Here is a 17,150-nt window from a genome sequence, read left to right on the forward strand (position 1 = left end):
CATTTTTCTATGCAAAGATGGACAGAATGAGGAGAAATGCAGGGCTTCTGTTTTTGAGAAATGCTATATGAATGAGGGAAGAGTCTATGCACCCAGGAAAAGGGCAGCAATGTTTTCCCACTGAGGAAATACAATAATGCCCAAAGATGATAACTGAGTTGGAGCAAAAGCTTTTTCCAATCATGCTGACTCCCCCACTTGCTGCCTAAGTCATCTTAGGCAAGTTGCTTTACTCTCTAAGCTTTGGTTTCCAAATCTATAAAATGGGGACTAACAACTTTCCTGCCTACCTCTGAGGTTACTGTGTGCATCTGGTTGGCTTCTGTCTGGTTTTGAAAGCAGCTCTATGAAAGTTATCATCAGAGAGGGCTGTTTTGTTAAGACAACTTGAAATTTGTATTCACAGTCTTTAAAGTTCAGTTCAGATTGCGTCCTAGGTGTAAAGTGAGAAAGTAAGTGAGCTAGAAGGAGAATAAAAGGCAATCGGCAGCAAAGCTGCCAGAGCTTAGGCCTCAGCCAGCCACTCTCTTCCCTCACCAATCCCCCCCCACTTCTCTTCACACCACTATTGGGGAACTCAAGCCCTTTACACCTTTTGGTCACTCAGTGGGCTGTGAGACAGCTGCTGCCCAGGGCCCGGTTCAGCCTGCTCCCTCCCAACTCAAAGTCCAGCCCAGGCCTAGGGACCAGGCAAGATCCAGGGCCCAGATCAAAGTGTCCTTGTTACTGCTGGAGCAGTCACCTCTCGACTCAGGCTATACGTTATAATCTGGGGAGCTTTAAAATGCCAGTGCCTGGGCCCCAATTAAATCATGACCAATTAAATTAGACTCTCTAGGGATAGAGTTAGTTTTTATGTTTTTGAGAGCTCTCCAGGTGATTCGAAAGCACAGCCAGGATCAAGAACCGCTGCCCTAAACAGACACGACCAGCTAAGAAGCCACAGCATAGGTCTTTAGGAAGATTCTAGCTGGAGGCTATACTCAGGCCCGTCCTCATCACTGGCCTGTGTTTTCTCTGGGCCCAATGAACAGTGATCTGAATGCATGTGGTACGACAGGAGAGGGCACATCTGTGGGTGTTTGTGAAGGCAATTTATTCAAAGCTGACTTACTCCATGAGGCAGCTTTCAACAAACATGTTGGTTTCCTTTCCCTTACTTAGTTGCCTATTTGGAAAGGTGTCTCCCCCGTGGCCCTCACTGCAGGATGGGTGTCTCCAGCGTGATCTCTCTCACCTTCAGTGAACCCAGAAGGTAGCGCCAGTGTTCAGAGGGGTAAAGAAAGACGTGGGAGGCAGCTGTCTATGTGACAACCCAAGTTCCGAAGGTGGGCTCTGAGGCCAAGCTGGTAGCCAAAGTAGGCAGAGGGGCCGCCTACCACTCCAGGTCCTGCGGCTGCACCTGGGAAATGCCAGGTTCTGGCAAACAGCTTCTCAGATCATTTCTCTTGGTTGATGCAAGTCTCAGTTCCTCTGCCCACCCCCACTCTTAGAGAGGGACCCCGCTTGAGGAGGAGATGTTGGCCTTCCGGCAGAGGGCTCATATCTCAGTTGGCCCCAAGTGCTCATGACCAGCTCCTTTCACCCTCCCATAAGGTTACACTAAGGGGCCTTGGCCACGAGAAGAGTGCCCACCCAGCCCCAAGGTGGTGTCTCATTTGAATTTGCACAAAGGGGTCCTCGAGTTTGGTAGTGACCCTGGCATAGGTGCTGCAACAGGTGACCACCTGGCTATGCCACCTCTCTCTCTGGGGGACTGAAGGAGAGGGGTCTTCACAGGGGCCGGTACTAAGAGCTGTCATGGATGCCACGACTGCCAAGCCTTCCCCTCCTGACCTTGAAGCGGACATTCAGGGGGGTCTACCATGCACTGTCCTCTGGGAGGTCAGGTGCACCCATCATCTCTCCTGCTCCTGCTGCTCTTAGCTGGAATCACAACTTTAACTAGATTGTTCCAGGGGAGGGAGGGAGAGGGAGGAAGGGAGACTGAGACCAAAATAGCTCTCATCCCACATTCCAACCCTCGCAGGAGGGGAGCCGCAGCAAGGGCTGCCGATGTCAAGCGGCTGAGCTTGACAGTGCTGGACACTGACCAGCCTCTGGCTTGTTAGGTCAGAACTCGGGGCCCCTGCTGCACCTGTTCGGATGCAATCCTTGGTCTCTCATCTGGAGCTACGGCAGGATGCCAAGGCCCTGGGCCCATGTGAGCAGCACTTTTGGAGCCTCCCCATCACAAGTGGGGCACCACCGAGGCAAATGGCCCAGGAGAATACACTACTGTGGGACTGGGTGGCAACAAAATGAAGACATCAAATCTTCTTGCTAGCCAGTAGCAGGTTCACACATGCGGCCCTCCCTCCTTAACACTCCATATCCATGTCATGGCCACAGGGCCACAGGGATTCTCAACCAGAGACAATTTTACCCTCCCCCCCGGCCCCAGGAGACCTTTGGCAATGTCAGGAGACGTTTTTGGTCATCACAACTGGGGGAGGATGCTGCTAGCATCTGCCAAGTAGAAGCCAGGGATGCTGCTAACCATCCTACAGTGCAAATAAAAGAAAGGCTGACTCCAGACCTGAAGTGCGAGACCAGGAGGGGCACTTTCCTTCCACCTTACCTGGGGGCCTCAAGTACCTCCAGGCATCCCCAGCCCACCTTGGGGATGTCCTGAGGAGTGAGGTGAAGAATGGATACAGTGTTCACTGGAGGTCCCTTGTCTTTGGACACTGTGGACCCCTTGCAGGGTCAGCCAAGGGGAGGTGACAGTTCTCGTTTTTGGAGTTTTTATAAATAAATACGGAAGTGACACAAGGAACCCTCCACTGTGTTCCCACACACAAACACAAACTGTGGCCTGAGCTCTAGTATGCAGCTGTAAATAGAGGAGGGTCATGAGGGCCCTGTGGCTAACCCAGACCTCTGGCTTGCTGGGGCTGCTTGACAATTTGGGTCCAAGGCTGGCCCAGCCTGTGGTCTCCTAGGCAAGCACTTGATGTAGCAGAGCCAAAGCAGGCAGCTGACATTCCTGCTTGGCCCAGGGCTTCCTTGTGAAAGCGAAGGTCAAAGCTGTCACGTGCTCTGCCGCAGCGGCTCCATTAGCTTTCTTGCCCTCAGGGGATCCTGTCCCAGGTGCTCTGACAAGGTCACGGTGACAAGGAAAGACAGGTGTTTTAATAATCCACGTGCTACTCCATCACTTCCAGTCTGGAGCCTGGAGGCAAGAGATGCCAGCCTAACCGGTCTGGGGCAGATGGAACCGCTCTCCACTGTGGTATGGGTGGAAAGAATATTGGATTGAAGGTCAGGAGAACCACATTCTGGCCTTAGCTCCACTAGGAACTTGTCGGGTGACCTTGGGCAAGCCAGTACCTCTGTCTAAGTTGCAGTTTCCCCATCTTCTTATGGCCACTCACCAAAATCTAGACCCGGAACAGAAGTATGTGTAATTGGCAGTTCTCACCAACCCCCTACCACCCAATGGCTTAGTTAAATTAAGTGGCCCCCAGAGCATTTCCCATACCTTCTTGGCAGCACAAAACTCTGTCTCCCCCATTCAACTGGAGCTACACCGCACTGGGGTCCTTTAGGTCTCAGTATCCCCACTGCTGTGTGGTATGGGCTACTGAATATTCTTGCAACACCTAGATAAGAAGTCCTGCTTCCCAACTCAACAGGGTGAAGACCTCTGACTGCACCCCCTCCTCTGGTATCCCCGTAGTGAGGACACAGAACTGAGCACACACCTGCGACCCGGCAGACTGGCTGACTGGCAGCCCACCTTGCCCCAGGGCAGAAACCACATGGCCAGGAACCAAGACCCAGAGATGTGAGAAGGGAAAATGAACTCTGCCTGAGGGTGGAGGCATTCTGGCCTCAAGGAGCACTTAGTTCTCCCATGCCAAGCTCCCGTGAGGGCATCCAAGCTCACTTGAGAGAAGGGCTATGTGCCATCTCCTGCTTCCTTCTCCTGGCCTGCAAAGTCTTGGCGCTCGCCTGTTTTGACCCTGGGCCACCACATCTACATCCCACCCCCACTTCCTAGTCCTACTTCCCTTTCCTTTTGCTGAGGCCAAATATAAACTCCCGTGCAGGAAATGCCTTGGAGGAGCCTGGCCCCACCCTGAGATCCAGAGAAAATTGTCTCTGGCAGAAAGGAAATGGGCTTGAGGGAAGTAGCCTCCTCAGGTGGGGCCTGCTCTCCCTGTGGAAGCCAGCAGACACAAGCCCGCCGCGGAGCCCCACAGCAGCCAAAGGGAGGGCCAGAACGAGGAGCACAAAGGAGAGGGTCGGGGCAGGGGTGACGACAGGCATGCTCAGGCCACGATGGGGTGAAGGGAAGGAGAACCCAAAACAGTGGTCTAATGGCTGTGTTAAGACCTCAGAGCATAGAGGTTCCGGGGTACAGTGAGTGGGAAGAGTAACAGGCTAACGATCTGAAGACTTGGCTTTTAGCCCTGGCTCTGCTACTTCTCAGCTGTGGCTGTGATCATTAGTGACAACAATATTTATGATACTAAATGTAATTATTAAGAATAATTCATAATAGACACTAGTATTTACTGAGTACTTACTGTGTGCCAGACCTTGGGCTAAGGACCTTACACAGATCATGCTGTATAAGACAACTTCTCTATGCCTCGGTCTCCTCATCTGTCAAATAGCGTTACGATCATAGTACCGACAACATGAGGTATTTGCAAGTATAAAATGAGATAATAATAAAAACAGCCAAAGGGTACAAGTCATCATTATGTCCCAGGCATTACTTTAGGTACTTTTTAGATGATTTATGTTACTGAATCTTCACAACAACCCTGTGAGGTAAATGCTCTGACAATATCTCTATTTGACCAATGAGAAAACTGAGGCCCACAGCTATCAGGTAATTTGCCCCAGATCAGCAGTGAAGAAGTGGTGGGCCAAGATGTACATCTAGGCAGTCTGGCTCCAGAGTCAGAGCCACTAAGTTAGAATCCTCCTCATTAAATAGGAGAAATCGCCTAGGCTATAGACACAAAAAACATATACCAGGGCTTTTGCAGTATGAACCCTTAACCTGAAGTAAGTTCAGAGTAGTGGAGAAAGCACCTAATCATCCCATATCTCTTTGGTCTCCACAACAGCCCTGTCCAAAGCAGGCCTGCCGCACAAATGGGGAAACTGAGGCTATGGAAAGGCCAAGTGGCTTCTACTGGACTACAGATGGAGCCAGGAGCCTGCCTAAATACCCACCGCCCTCCTGTTGATCTGTTCCCATGTCAGCCTCCCCAGGCTCTCCCCTCCAAATCCACTCCCCCTTGGTTTTGTACTTATTCAACCACTATTACCTGAGCACCTACTCCACACCAGGCCCTATGGTAGGCACCAAGGTCTGAAAACTGAACAAATGTTGAACTCTCCTGGAGTACTTGGCCAGAGCTGCTACCACACCCATCCTTCTCAAGGAGGCAGAGGCTAAGATGGAATGTCCTTTGAAGCACCCACTGGAGCTTGTTTGGAGGCAAGTAACAGAGAATGAGCTCGAAAGCAAGGGAGCTGGCAACTGGTACAGCCTGAGGGAAGGACGCCTGCAGCACCCAAGAGCCCTGAGGTGGGAACATTGTGGGGAGGACTAGAGTTTCCAGACAAAGGCCCGCCACACACATACCCAATTTTAGCATGGGCCACACCAGCTGGAGGGCTCACAAAAGTGAATCCAGACAGCCTCCCGCCTGCCCCTAACCTTCTAAATAATGCAACCTGGTTGTGGAGATAGCTCATTAAAATGTCTCTTCTCCCCTGATGCCACCCAGCAGCCTGCTCTGTGCTCTCAGTGCTGGAAAGTGCTAACGAGGCAGGCCTGCTGCTGACATCGGAACAACCCCCAAATCCCTCCTGCACACACTCCCCCACCCCGGTGAAGCTCTGCTTTAGAGCATGGATACCCAGCCCTCAGTGTTTTCTCTGCTCTCCATCTGTCCACCTCGGGGGTCTGGGAGCAGGCAAGGACCTGGGGACTGTCACTGCAACAGCAGTGACTGATTGCTGGTGGGTGTGGGGAGCAGTCGGGGTAGAAGGGAGACCCAAGCTTCAGGTCTTGCCTCCCAGCCAGGCATGTGGGAAAGGGAAGGGGGAAGCACGACACAGTCACTAAGGGTGTGGGTGGCGGACTCAGACTGCCTGTGTCCTGATCCCAACTCCACCATTCCCGAGCTGCTGGAGTGACCTTGAGGAAGTTCTTCTTTTAACCTCTCCTTGCCTCGGTTTCTTCATACATAAAATGGGGGTGACCGACAGCAGTACCTACTTTGCTGAATTGTCATGGGAGCTAAGTAAATTCAAATGTGTGAAAAATTGAGAAGAGTTCACTATTATTCTTGGTGTTATCATCATTACTACAGCCTCTTGCAGTGTCACAAATGCCACTAAGGAGGCCAGAGGAAGGGAACCCTGTAGGCGGGCATGGCCAGGAAGAGCTTTTCGGGAGGAGGTGGAATCTGAAGTGACAGAAAAGTCCAGACCTATGCCCAGGAGGTGGCAGGTTTGTGCACAGCATGTCCCCAGGTCAGTGAGAAACAGCAAAGTGACAAGGTGGCAGAAAGTACCACTAAACAACAATAACAGTGAGAGTACTGCTTATATTATTGGATTTAATATTCAGCAACCCATGAGGTAAGTACATATCTCCATTTTATAGCTGACAAAATGGAGGCTCACAGAGATTACGTAATTTGCCCAAAGTCACCCAACGCTGCATTATACCAGAGTCCCCAGTCTTCACCATGACACTCTCCTGACCCAGGCTCCGTGTGTACACTTCGGGGGCTGTTTTGCTTCGGCTCCACTCTGGCCACTTTCCCACATGCCCCTCTTTGTTGTTCCCATTTAGAAGGCCCTACTCAGGTGAGGGCGGCTCAGACCAGATGTTTGGGGCGAGGTGCTTCCCAAGCTCGCTGCCCCTGTCTCTCCTGACTTGACTTCAGCCTGGAGCAGAAAAGCTGGCTGCAAGTGCCTATCTCACACCTCAGACAGGCCTGCCTTTGGCCAGTCCAGATAAAGGACAGGAAATCCTCGGGCACCTCCCCTGGAGGTCACTCCCTCTACCATGGGAACAGAGTTGCAGCTTGGCCAGAGGTTCCTCTGTGGTGGGGAAGCTGCCAAGTCAGCCCCAGCCGCCCTGGCTGCCGAGTGTGGTTTGGGGGAAACAGGGAGGGCTGAGCGTCAGAGACCTGGGCTCCAAATCCTCCCTCCCTGGAGACTGTGTCCTTCCTCTCTCTGGGCCTCAGGTGGGGATCAGCCAGGATCGCACTGGGGGGATCACGCTGTCTATCTGACTGGGCTCCTCTGAGAACAGAATGGGATCGTGGAACTGAAAGTGCCTTGGAAACTTTAAAGAAATGGGAGGACGTGTCAATGTCACCGTCATCAACTGCTAGAGGCGTGGCTGACTTGGTGTTTCTCCCCGTCTGATTCACCCTTCTAGGCCCCACTGTGGGCATGGCTCAGACTCATTTCCAGCTTCGATGCCCCTTAAAATATCCCCTTCCTCCACCCCCCGACCAGCTCAAGAGGCAAAAGCAAGTCACAGGAAAGCGGGCTATACGGGCACCCCACACACAGTACAAAGCAGTCGGCCCATCCCAGTGAGCACCTCCTCCCCTCAGGCTTGCCCTCTGCTGTGGGAGCACTGAGAAGAAGGCCCTACTCTCCCAGGGCACCACAGTCATGGGAGCTGGCTGGACCGGAATGACAAACAAATTAGAGAGAACCGTATGAGGTGTTTGGACCCAGGACTCCTGGGGTTCAGAATCTACCTGAGATTCTGGAGTCAACCAGGAAAAGGTAATGGAGAAGTCTTCTGGAAAAGTTCAGGCTACAGAAAAACAGAGGAGAGTGAGGGACTTCAAGAGCCCCGTTTCGTGCCCCAGAGCCACAAAGGGTAGCATGTGCAAAGGACAGTAATGAGGCTGGGAAGGGGACTGGTCCCTGGTCCCCTGAGGGTCACTTGGAGGAGCTGAGGCTGTTTGGCCTGGGGAAAACACAGGGGAACTTGGGCTCTGTCCTCAGACACCTACAGATCAGAGAGAACAGATAGGATCTAAGTGGTCCCAGGGGGCAGAGCTGGGACTCAGGGGTAAAAGCCATAGGGAGACAGAGATCAGCTCAACATCAGAAAAAACTTTTGGAGATTACATGGATGTAAGCAACCGCCTTGGAACATTGCACTCCCAGTTATTGAAGATGGGTGACAGGAGCTGCACAAGTACTTGGAGGGGGAAGACCCGAGCTTCAGAAAGAGAGTCAGACCCACTGCCCTCTAAAGGTTCTTCTTCCCCAAGCTCTGTCTGCTTCCTACCTCTGGGGTATTGTGGGAGAAGCGTAAAGGTGACTGGAGCTGGCTAGGCCCTCGGCTGATTCCCACAGAGACCTGGGATCTCAGGAGCACCTTGGGCTGGTACTACCCAGGGGGAGCAGGTCACTCATTAACTTGTGGCTGAATGGGTCAGAGGGTGGCCACCTGAGACAGATGGAAACATGAGGAGGGGCGAGAGAGCAAACTGCACAAAAGCCCATGCTCAAGGAAAACCCAAGCACTGGCAGTTCAAGGCCCCGGCAGCCCTAACTGACCAGCCGGCTAAGAGTATTTAGTGATTGGCCCTGGCAGAATTTGAAGCCAGCTCACCTTTGCCTTGTGGATAAGAAAATGCTCTTGACTGGAAACGCATACTCTCATGGCTAAAAGGAAGCCTGGGAGACCACTGCGTCCATGCCATGGGCCCTGCATTTTAAAGATCTAGGTCCAGAGAAAGCAAATGTCTTCTCTGAAGTCACTCATGGAGAGGTAGCTATAGAGAGACACAACCAGAAGCCAGGTTTCCTGACCCTATCGTAGGCCCACAGGGTTCACTAAATGTTGGTTCCTTCTCGTCTCACTGAAACTGCAGAAAGCTTCTTGTGGTCTAGAGCTTTCTAAATTGGACCTGGGTCCTAGCTTGACCCTTCCCAACTCCCACTGCTTGTCAAGATACAGGTTCTCTGAGGAAGGTCTCCACCTCCACTATGGAGGTCTCAGGCCTCATGTCCCAACCTGGTGTGAAGGGACCTACAGTGGACTGAAAACAAACACACACAGCTCCACCCCAAAACCCAGTAATGGCAAACCCTTTGGGTGGGCACTTCTTGCTCTTTTAGACTTTCAGATTGAGATCAGGGAGTCAGCTGCTCCTGGAAACACCCCAACCCCCTTATGACTCTGATGCCTAAAAAACCCCCAAAAAACTCCTACCCCACTGTCCATCTGAATCCCTATTAACTCAACTCCCTGCCCCTCTCTATAATACCACCCAAGTTGCATATGTGTCCTTCAAGCAATGTGAATGACTACTTCTGTTTGCGCAAGTGAAAACAGAGGAGCAGAAGTTTAATTGGCCCCAGAAGTTCCCATGACTGAATGTTCATTAATGTCCCCTTGGGGGAAGGTAAGGGCTCAGAAATGGGGTCCCTTTAAGGCCTGGGGTGGACAAAGAGTTAGTTAATGGCCATCCCTAGAGGTGACTTTCCAAAGTGGTTATTATGTGGCTCAATCATTAACCAAGCAGCGGCAGGACCCCAGGCTTGTTGGAAAGGAGCCACTCCTTTCCCAAGGACAGCCCAAGAGCAGGAGACTCTGGGGCTGCGAGGCCTGGATGAGGGAAGCTCTCTCTCAGCTCCACACAGGGGTGGAGGAAGGCTGGCCCGGATATGGAGGAAGTCAGCACACCCTTACTGGAGTGGGAGGGAAAAGCGAGACAGTGAGGGTTTTTATCATGAATGAGAGAGGAAGCTCCAAGCTGGGTCATGGTGATTAGATGACAAGCTGGGAAAGACGCTCATCCTGAATGCATCCTGTTTTGCTCTGAAATGGAACTGGCCTCAGGGGCCAGGGGCAGGGGAGGGGCCAGGAGGCAAGCAGCCTCCCAGGAATTCTCCCAGGCCTGCCGACCTCAAGATCCTGGGTGGCCCTGGAACTGGGGAGGCCAGCAAGAGAGTCAGAACTCTCATTTACTACTTGAGAACCAAAGCACGCATGTACTTTCCACAAGAAGCCTCCACAAGTCAGCCTTCGGAGCCCGAGCCCCAGAGCCAGGGCTTCAGAGATGGCAGCAGGCACTGTAAAACAAGGGGATAGGGCTCCATAATCCCTCCAGCTCAGACCTTTCCTGGGCCTCTCTTTCAAGGTTCAGCTCAAATGTCACTGCCTCTGTCAGTCACCTTCCCCTCAGTCAAAAGCCACTGCTCCCTGGTCAGGCCTCCCAGGGCAAAATATCCTCCTTAACAATTGGAAATATGAACACTGTTAGGATATTTGATATTAAGGGACTGTTTTAAAGTGTGATAGTGGTGCAGTGTCTATCATTTAAGTCCCTATCACATATATATATATATATATATATATATATATATATATATATATATAATATATATGACTATTTATAGATAAATCAAAAGGTGTCTGGGATTCATGTCAAAATAACAAGAAAGAGAATGAAGTAGATGAAGGCATATACAGGGAAGGATTGGCCATGGGCTAACGGCTAACTGTTGAAGTTGGGTGACGAGCACATGGGACCTTATTACATTAATCATCTCTACTTTTATGTATGTTCGAAATTCTCCATAATAATTTTTTAAAGCCCTCACCGAGGTAAAGACTTAGTGTGTCATGTATCATTCATGCCACTAACCCCCATCTACTAGATGGTAGGTTCCCTGAAGGTGGGGGTTACACTTTGTGTCCTCCACAAGACCTAGTACCAAGAACTTAATGACTCATAATTTATATAGCACTTGGTAGTTCACCAAGCACTTAGCCATGGATCCTCTTGTTTAATCCAGTAAAGTGGAAAAAAACGGGGAAAAACTAAGAGTCTGAGAGATTGAGTGGAGCAGCAGAGCCTGGATTTAAACCTCCATGAGTCCTGCTCCCAGTCCTCAGTTCTTGGCCCCACACCATGCTGGACTCCTGAGGAACTTAACCTCCAGTTCTGCAGTCCCTGAGAGGTCTCGGGTAAATAGGGACAGCAACAGTGGGCATGCAAGTTCCCAAGGTGGCAGGCTGGGCAAGAGGAGACTCAACACACAAACACAGCACTTCAGACTGGTGACAAGGGCCCAGACTGGTGCCTCCTGTCCACTGATTCAAATTTACTAGGACCCGCTCCCCCTTAATATACACACATAAACCAAGGCCCCGGGTCACAGATGAATAAAGCTGTAATAAACACTTGACACCAATAACTGTGTTTCCAGCCCTGTGCTCAACTCCTCTGTTTAGGGTTGCAGGGTGGGGGAGTTCACACATCCCATCCTAGAGCCCTTGCATCTTTCAGATCCCCTATCTTTACTTTATCTGATAACAGCCTTCCAAAGGCCCAGGGCCATGACAGTTCATCTTACCCAAACTGGGAGTCCAAGAAAAAAGTTCTCCTTATCCTATTCAAGCCAGAGGCAACTCCTTCCTCCAGTGAGAGACCCCATGCCCCACCTTCCCCAAGAAGGTGGAGGCACAGCCTGCCTTTGTTAAACCTGTCATCTGTTGAACCTGAACTTTCCAAGGCTGGAACAGGGAGCTCCAGGAGTCTCCGGGCAGAAAAGCACTGACCACTGCCACAGCAGCCCCATTAGAGGCTCGATCCTCTAAGGGAGGCCTTCGGGACTTTCTTGCTTTTGTGTTGCTGCCGTTATCCCTATACCCGGCTCCAGGGGTCCCCTGTTCCCTCTCCAATCTACAGCAATCCCACTACTGGGCATATACCCTGAGAAAACCAAAATTCAAAAAGAGTCATGTACCAAAATGTTCATTGCAGCTCTATTTACAATAGCCCGGAGATGGAAACAAGCTAAGCGCCCATCATCGGATGAATGGATAAAGAAGATGTGGCACATATATACAATGGAATATTACTGAACCATAAAAAGAAACGAAATTGAGCTATTTGTAATGAGGTGGATAGACCCAGCGTCTGTCATACAGAGTGAAGTAAGTCAGAAAGAGAAAGACAAATACCGTATGCTAACACATATATATGGAATTTAAGAAGAGAAAAAAATGTCATGAAGAACCTAGGGGTAAGACAGGAATAAAGACACAGACCTACTGGAGAACAGACTTGAGGATATGGGGAGGGGGAAGGGTGAGCTGTGACAGGGCGAGAGAGAGTCATGGACATATACACACTAACAAACGTAAGGTAGATAGCTAGTGGGAAGCAGCCGCATGGCACAGGGACATCGGCCCGGTGCTTTGTGACCACCTGGGGGGGTGGGATAGGGAGGGTGGGAGGGAGGGAGACACAAGAGGGAAGAGATATGGGAACATATGCATATGTATAACTGAGTCACTTTGTTATAAAGCAGAAACTAACACACCATGGTAAAGCAATTATACCCCAATAAAGATGTTAAAAAAAAAAAGAATGGAATTTTTAAACCTCAAGAAGACAGAGAGTGTCAAAGTTTGGACTTCTCTGTGTCACTTCCTTCACTCCTCTGTACAAACTCAGGAAGTGTTGTCTTCTGTCTTCCCCGCAAGACTCATGCCACCCGCCCCCCCCCAGGACTCACACAGGGTACACAGCCCTTCAGTGCAACTTCAGCCTCTTCTTGCCCTAAACACCTCCAGATATCATCTCCCTCTCCTCTCCAGATCAGGGAGAGGAGCTGCAGATGCACAGAGAGGTTTAGCATACTTCTCCAAGAACTGCTTACGGAGTGGAGAAAAGGCAAGCAAATAGGGGAAACCAGACTCTATCCATGTGGTGTTTTCTAACTACAGAGGTCCAGGGAATAGAAATTTCAAATCCCAAATCCAGAACATAGTTGGACAAAGGCCAAATCCTGGAAATGAGGACCAGCCCAGAATGTCCAGCGGTATGGTAGCTGTAGCTTTAGGGTGAAAGAATCCCCCACCCCTAAAACCATCATTCCCATCACATTCTTTTGGTTCACTCCATCAACCACTCAGAAACCACCTGCAGTCACCACCTTCTCTACGCCCTTGGGCTGCCTGCCCTCTCATTCCCCCGACAAGAACTGTCTCTCTTCTACTCCAGGAGGATGAAAGTGAAGGGAAAATTCAGAGAGCAGTAAGACAGACGGTGGGTGGGGACATCAACCCCTAGAGTGGGAGCGGGAACAGGTCCACAGTAGGAGTCAGGGTTTGAAAATAGCCCTGGGTGTGATTCATCACCGTCTCCTTCGGGGTCGGCAGACGTGGGTGCTCTGAGTGAGATGGAGACATGCCAGGGCCCTCCAGCCCAACCTCTGGGGCCCAGGGCTCTGCATTGGCCCCACAACTCCCCACCAGTCTGGCTGCTGTCCTGCTTGCCCTTCCCAACACCACTAGTTTTCCAGCTGGCTTAGCTGCATAATCACAAGGCTCTCCATCTGCAAAGCTCCTGTCGCCCCAAGCATCTCAGAAACAACCCTTTACCTGCCAGTTTAGGAGCCTGGACAAGTCACCAGATGTCAGGGTGGAAGAGACTGGCCCTTTAGATACCGAATTCCAGCCCACCACCCAAGGTGCAGTTGAAAACACTGTGGCCCACAGAAGTAGCATGACTCGCCTAAGGTCACATGAATTAGTGGCTGAGCCCTGGTTCCCTGAGTCGTAACTCAGTACTTTAAAGAGTTTGGGAGAAGAGAAATGGAGAGAACCTCAGACTATCTAATTGGGAAATCCCAAAAACTTCCACTAAAAGGCCTTTGCTCAGAGGTTCTCTAATCTAAACCCATTTTGGACTTCATGGGGAAACTGAGCCCTGGAAGAAGCGACTTTATCCAAAGGTTTTCGCTTGATCCCCGCTGCCACCTCAATACCAGGAAAGTCCGGGCGTTTCTCAGAAGGAAGGCAGTGGCCGAGGGGAAAGCCCATGCCGCCCAACCAGGGGCTTCCTGGAAATGCGCTCAAAGCAGAGGAAGGAGGAGAGGAAAGGGAAAGCGGCGTGACCCGACCGCAAAGCCCAAGCCCCGCCACCTCGCCCAGTTCCAGCCCGTCTCCGAAGCCCCTGAGCTACGGCTCCGGGCTCCAGTCAGGCCCGGGGGTAATGGGCGGACAGCCGCCTTCCACCACCCCACTCCCGAGGCTTCCTAGGGAGAAGCGCGGCTGGCGCGCTCCGGGGTTCCCCCAATTTCGGCGACACCGGCCTCAAATCCTGGGGACACAAATGGCTCGGCTCGCTCCCTCCGCGTCTCCCGTGGACGCCGCGCAGCCGAACCGCTAAGAGCGGGGGCCGGAGCGCGCCGGAGAGGTGAGGTGAGGCGAGGCGAGGAGAGGCGAGGAGAGGCGAGGAGAGGCGAGGCGAGAGAGCCCCGGTCCCCCGCCGGCCCCGACCTCCCCTGGCCGTCGCCCCAACTCCTACCTGGAGGCCGCGTCCGTCGCTTTGGGTTCGAGACCCCGACGCAGCTGCCAGCGGGCGGGAGGCACGCGCGGAGCCTGGGGTTGGGCGGGGGTAACGGTGCCAGCCAGAGGAGCAGCTGCCGCGGCTGCTTAGCTGTTGTCAAGCCGCTGCCACTCTCTGCGCAGATGGGGAGGGAGCAGCGGCGAGTCGGGTGGCGGGGACGCCCCGCCCACCTACGGGACCTTCGACCAACGAGGGCGCAGTCCGGCCCACCGAACTCCCCAGAAAGCGTCCCAAATTGTGGTGGGCGGGGCTCTGCCTTCCAGTTCTTCCAATCCCCGCGCTGCTGCCACTTCCTCCGGTCACACCAATGCGGGGGGGGCTGGGACAAGGCACAGGCCCAGGGCCAGCAACTAAGGGTGAAGGAACCGGGTGGCCGGGCACGCAGACTAATATCTATTGAGCTCTGTAAGTGACTGGCACCGTGGCGGGTGGGGGGGGGGGATTTAAATACTTACGCCATGTGCACGGGAAGGTTCAGTGGCTTGCTGAGGATAATTTACAGGGAGTTCAGAAGACACAACTTTGGTGAGATCTCCGATTAGTTGGGGCAACCAAGAGAACATTAGATATTTGAGAAGGAAGTTGCCATTCCCACCTTGTTCAGGCCTCAGCATTCTGCAACTCCCCCACTCTCTGCCCCGTGTCCAGACTCTACCTCTGCAGAGAAATGCACGGAAAACTTGGGGCATTTGCATTAATCATAGTAGGAGAGGGCTCCCAAGAGTTGTGACAGCAAGTACCACCAGAAAGCCTGTTTAAATTCAGTAAGAAACCGAGTGTTAAGATTTGATTTCTCTCTTGCCTTTCCTCACAAGGGTCCAACACAAGTTCACACTTTGATTTCATTGTTGACTTGGGGACTCCTATTAGCCAGGGATGGAAATACCCAAGACCCCATGCCATCCAATCACCATCCTCCACATTTACAAATACAGAAACTAAGAAGAGATGACTCACTCAAGTTTCCCCAGCAAATCCATGTCAGTAACAATACCTGCACACCGGTGTTCTAACAGATGGGAGATTTCATACCTAACAGATGGGAGAAATGAAGCTGAGATTCCTAGAAAGCAGGGACTGCATCCAACTTGTTGCCTAGAGTACCCAACACTGAGGAGAGCAAAAATTGATGTTTCTTAGGACTACAACTTTCTTAAGGTCGTCCGAGGCAATGGCAGAGCCAGACCTAGCCCCAGGTGACCCCTCTTGTCTGGCCTTCAGTACACTAGGCCAAATTGGAATTCTTCCACCTTCCTTCCCTGCCAGCCCTGATGAGAATCAGAGGAGAAATGGTGAAGCAAGGCTACCTCCAGTGTGTACGCCTCTTTTCCTCTCAATGGCATAACCGCACACAGCTGGCTCTTTGCTCCAGATGAGCCATGTCCCCTTGGGTCTTGGATGTGGATGAGGCCTGTATGCCAGAACTCACTCCCGGAAACAAAATCCTACCCAGAGGCCAAAACTTTTATGATGGGTGGGAAGAAACCTTTATGATGGGTCACTCAAGATGACCTTCCTGAGACTGGGTTGCTATATTTGTAAGTATCCCTAAGGCTCTGAGTTGGAGCCAAACTTATCTTGCTTCTGGAAAAGGCTAGAACAATATAAGAGTGTGGGTCCTGCAATGATCCTAGAGCTTCCCTAAGGGCAGGAAACCATGTCAGAGCAGATTCCATCCACCGCATGACACCAAGCACAGTGCCTACAGTAGCTTCTCAATAATGTTTGCTAATGGGTGAATGTATGTTAAAAGATACTCAAGGGACAACCACGAATAAATACAATCAAACGAATGATGAGCAAAAAACCCAATTTACCTTTTGGTATATACATTTAACTGAATCAGATATGATGGGTTCTGAGATACCCAATTCTCTAAAAAAAAAAAAAAAAATGCAATCAAACCTGAAAACTGCAAAAGGGAAAACTGCAGGAAGTACAAAGAGTACAAAACCTACAAAAGGAGCAATTGCTATAAATAATGAGAACAAGAGCTTCACAGTGCCTGGCATAGACTAGGCACTCAATAAAACCATCTGGGGCTTCCCTGGTGGCGCAGTGGTTGAGAGTCCGCCTGCCGATGCAGGGGACACGGGTTCGTGCCCCGGCCTGGGAAGATCCCACATGCCGCCGAGCGGCTGGGCCCGTGAGCCATGGCCGCTGAGCCTGCGCGTCCGGAAACTGTGCTCCACAGTGGGAGAGGCCACAACAGTGAGAGGCCCGCGTACCGACAAAAAAAAAAAAAAAAAAAAATCTGGTAATGAGTGAACACAATAGTCAGCGAAAGCTACAATCCTAATATTTGCCACGCACACTGTGACATTCTGAAATGGCCCAAGCAATGTCTAGGCTATTTCTCTAGGTGTTTTTTGATCTTTCCCGTATCCCATGAGCTTCAGAAAAGCAAGGAGAGCTCAGCCTCGTCAGGAAAACAAAGATAGTTCATCTCCTTCAACCACCAGCAGCCCTTGTTCCCCAAGCCCCCCACCCCCAACCTAAGCCAGAGTCTTGCATAGAACAGATATTCGGTAATGGTGCCTGGAAGATGAGAACATGGTACCTTTTCACAGGTTCCTTTCTGGGCTGCAACTTGAATGACTCTAGAGATAACTGGAGCCTCCAGGTCTTTGCCATCCCTTTTCCCATAACCCCCCCCTATTTCCTGTGTGTCCTATAGTGCTGCTGCTGCCCTGGATGTCAGCTCAACCATCAGGCAGAGAAATGTAG

General features: G+C 51.5%; 1 protein-coding gene across 1 annotated transcript in view; it reads right to left on the reverse strand.

Annotated features, from left to right (window-relative positions):
- Nucleotides 1-14,695, reverse strand: part of STARD8 (StAR related lipid transfer domain containing 8) — a 33,556-nt gene extending 18,861 nt beyond the window's left edge. The window contains exon 1 of the mRNA XM_022561032.2: nt 14,382-14,695. The gene's annotated coding sequence lies outside the window, so the exon portion shown is untranslated. The remainder of the gene's footprint in view (nt 1-14,381) is intronic.
- Nucleotides 14,696-17,150: the final 2,455 nt, after the last annotated feature.

The sequence above is a fragment of the Delphinapterus leucas genome, chromosome X, assembly GCF_059928025.1.
Source record: "Delphinapterus leucas isolate spDelLeu-1000000601 "Yukka" chromosome X, BTC_Dleu_Yukka2, whole genome shotgun sequence".
Classification (NCBI taxonomy): domain Eukaryota; kingdom Metazoa; phylum Chordata; class Mammalia; order Artiodactyla; family Monodontidae; genus Delphinapterus; species Delphinapterus leucas.